We start from the raw sequence: 3786 nt of genomic DNA on the forward strand, positions 1-3786 counted from the left end.
CGATGGGGAAGAGGGAGGAGGATGGGCTGCAGGTGGGGGCTTTCCAGGAGAAAGGGGCCTGGGGCAGGGTGGCAGGGTCCCACCCCAGCCTCCTGCAGGGAGAGGGGCACACACAGCACCCGGAGGCAGGAGAGTGAAGATGAGACCTTGATGTGCAGGGTTACCCCGGCTGGGAACTCTGCCTGCAGTGCACAGAAGAGGCAGGTCGAGGGCTAATTCTGCTTATCATTTCCAAAGAGCCGCCTTCAGATAAGAAGCTTAACCAGAAGGATTATCTGGGCAGCATGATCTTCCCCATCCTAGAACTGCTGCGGAAGACAAGATCCGCAAAACCTGGCAATGCTGGGACCTGAGGCTTTCCCTGGGCAGAAGATGGTCCCAACCACCCTACCGGAGGCAGCCCAGCGAGGGGGTCTCCGTGGCAAAGCCCCATCCTGGGGGAGGCAGGCTGGGAGCATCCCTGCAGCCGTGCTGCTGCACGCTGTCCCCTGCCACGGCGGGACCCCAGGGCAGAGGCAGGTACACCCACCGAAAAGCAGAGCCAGCAAAGGGAATCAGAGGAATACACCTGGATAAAAAAGCAAAGTAAAACCAGACCAAAGCTCAGGAATCCCGTAACGAAGAGGACCAGGAGCAGATGAGCTCTGGCAGGGCAGGTCAGATGCTCCTGCGCTGGCTGGCAGTGGAGAGAGGTGTCGAGGCCAGCAGAGTGACCAGGACCCAGGAGGGACAAAACCGACCCGAGAGACACGTGCACGGGACTGCTCCGTGCGGGCAGCAGAGGGGATGACCCCCGGTTGGGCTCAGGAGCCCGGCCCGCGTCTCCTGGGGTCGGCTGGTCCCAGTGGCCGCTCTCAGCTGGGCTGCCTGCAGAGGCAGAGGAGCCCTGGCAGAGCCCCGGTCTTTGCAGAAAATATAGTTTATTTTGATGCCCTGGAAATGCCTTTGTCAGCAGATCTATTCTTTCATTGTGAAAAAGCCTATTAGTTTCTGCTTTCTACTTCTATTGGAATTTATTCCTCCATCAGATCTTCAATATAAAAGTGCTTCCCTTACGGAGATTGATACCGCGTGTATGAAAAGCTCCGTGTGCCTCTGGGTGAGGCAGCCCCTTCCCTGAGGAAGGATGAAGTATGGCTTTGAGAGCACAGCACTGAACAGCTCGAGAAAATGAAATCTCAATTCCAAGGTCTGCGGTGACATCCCTGTGACCTTGGGCTGTCACCGGGGTCCCCGTGCAGCACAGGACGTGCTGAGCTTCCAGCAAGGAGAGCAGTCCCTGGGCATTGCCGAAACCTCACCGCACGCGTGCCCTGCGCACACCCGGAGCAGGGGAACGTCCCCCGGCAAGGGGCGAGTGCCCTGCTCAAGCTTTACGACCCCATTCCCTGCTGCTCAGCAGGCCCAAGAGCGAGGACAAATCTGGGGGTCAAACGCTCAGCTTTGGGGGCCATCGCTGCCCTGCGCAGGCTCCCAGCCACCGCCGGAGGGGAACGACGGGTGGCTCTGCTCGGCCACGGGCTGAGCTCGGCAGCAGAGCAGGGCTCCGGGTAGGGCTCTGCACAGCGGTGACACAATCTTCAAATTCAATTGAAGCCAAGTAAAATTCAAGCCCCTTCCCTCTGCTCGCCTGTTAATGGGGAGGCAATGCCGCTCACGGTGTTCGGCGCAGGTTTTGGCCATTTGCTTGCCACACAGATAGCGCCAACGCGTGCAACGCCTCCTGAAGCGCCCACAAGTCCCTCTGGACACACCGGGCTGCCCGTGACGGCTCCAGCATCAACAAACGAACAACGCCGGGAGGCGAAGCGCGCTCGAGCAGCCACCTCCGGAGGAAGCGGCAGCCTGGAGCTGTGCATGGAGACAAACTCCTTTCGCAGCCTGAACCCAGATGGAGGGAGTCATAGAATCACAGAATCGTTTGGGTTGGAAAAGCCCTTTCAGATCATCACGTCCAACCGTTCCCCTACCCTGCCATCCCACCACTAAACCCTGGCCCTAAGCACCTCGTCTGCCTGGCTTCTAAATCCCCCCAGGGATGGGGACTTGACCACCTCCCTGGGAGTCACATAGAATCATAGAATCACTTTGGTTGGAAAAGCCCTTTAAGATCATCGAGTCCAACCGTTAACCTAACCCTGCCATCCCACCACTAAACCCTGTCCCTCAGCACCTCATCTCTCCTTCTTTAAATTCCTCCAGGGATGAGGACTCGACCACCTCCCTGGGCAGCCCATTCCAGAGCCTGACAGCCCTTTCGGTGAAGAAGTTTTTCCTAATGTCCAGCAGCTGCTCCTCGTATGACTTGTGTTCCAGAGCCCTCCCCAGCTTGGTTGCTCTCCTCTGGACATGTTCCAGCAACGCAACATCTTTCTTGTGGTGAGGGGCCCAAAACTGAACACAGTATTCATCTGCCTTCAGACGGCTGCGGCGTCCCCTGTGCCAGGCAGCGCTGGCACAGCACCCGGGGGCTGGCACAAGGGCCAGGCAGTGCCCGTGGGGTTGGGGTCCTCCTCCCCATCCCGGTACCCCCTTGAGTGGGGTCAGCCCGGTCCCGGCCCTGCCTGCCCAGCCCTCTGCCACCACCGCTCCTCTCCAAACGAAAGGCAGCGTGGTGTGGACATCACCCCCTCTCCCTCCCCGCCCTCCCAAATGGGAGCCCCCTGCTCCTCCTGCTCCCAGACCCACTCCTCTCCGCTCCGTGCCCAGGGGCAGCCCCCACGCTCCCGGCTCGCGGGGAGCAGCGGCCTCGCAGCGCTCCGGCTCCCGCAGCGGGGACCAGGGTGAGATTAAAATAATAAATAACAATAATCATCTGTTCGGGCCGTTACAGAACCACATCGCCATGGCAACCGCCTGCCAGCAGCGATGCTGCCTTGCTGATGGGAAGCATTTTCTTGGGATAGACGCGAATTCCTCCAACACGACGCCGGCGCTGCTCGGGGAAAGGCCAGGACGCGGGGACGACGGGGACGGGCAGCAAGAGGAACGAGCCCCGACTGCCCGTGTGCACGCACTGCAGGGGGAGGCGATCACAACCGACCGCACCGCAGCCAGCGCCGCCCCGACACCAACCCGCGACACCGCCTGGCAGGGACGGCTCTTTAAGGCCAAGTGACAGAATAAATTCTCACCAGCAAAGAGCCATCGCGTTGCTTTTAATTATCAGGAAAGGTCCCAAAGCATCACTGTCTGTTTAACCTGGGCTGATGGAAACTTATTTGTCACTGCTCCGTTATTTTTTTTTTTCCTGCTGCCTGTTTTTTCCCCCAGAGCAAACCGGCTGGAGAGACAAACCCACACGGGGCCGGAGAGGAGGAGGAGTGGGCGCCCTAACCCTGGGCAACTCGGCCGCTCTGCCTGCCACATCCCACTGCTGAGCCGGGGCTTGGGCAGGCTCCGGGCTGGGGAACGAGACAAAAACACCAAGTGGGAACCAATCCTGGCTCTGCCTGTGCCTGCAACAACATGGGATTCACATTCAAAAAAAAAAATAAAAATTAATTATTGAAACTCGAAGATGCCCGGGCTGAGCACGCTCCTCTGGAACGTGGCGCCCTGGAGAAGAGGGTCACATCACCGCTGCCTCCCGTCTGATCCACCCCGAGTCAAATTTAATATGCTACAGCTCTATACCAGGCACTCTCAGTTTAATCACCAAAATACCTTGCAGGGGATTAGCTGGCAGTTTCCTCTCTTAATCACTATTGATATAATGAGATGACAGCCAGCTTTGCGAGGGGGGGGCGGGACACACACGCTCGTCAGGAGGGCTTTTGCCGCGGC

The sequence above is a fragment of the Egretta garzetta genome, unplaced genomic scaffold (genome assembly GCF_000687185.1).
Source record: "Egretta garzetta isolate BGI_Z169 unplaced genomic scaffold, ASM68718v1 scaffold243, whole genome shotgun sequence".
NCBI lineage: Eukaryota > Metazoa > Chordata > Aves > Pelecaniformes > Ardeidae > Egretta > Egretta garzetta.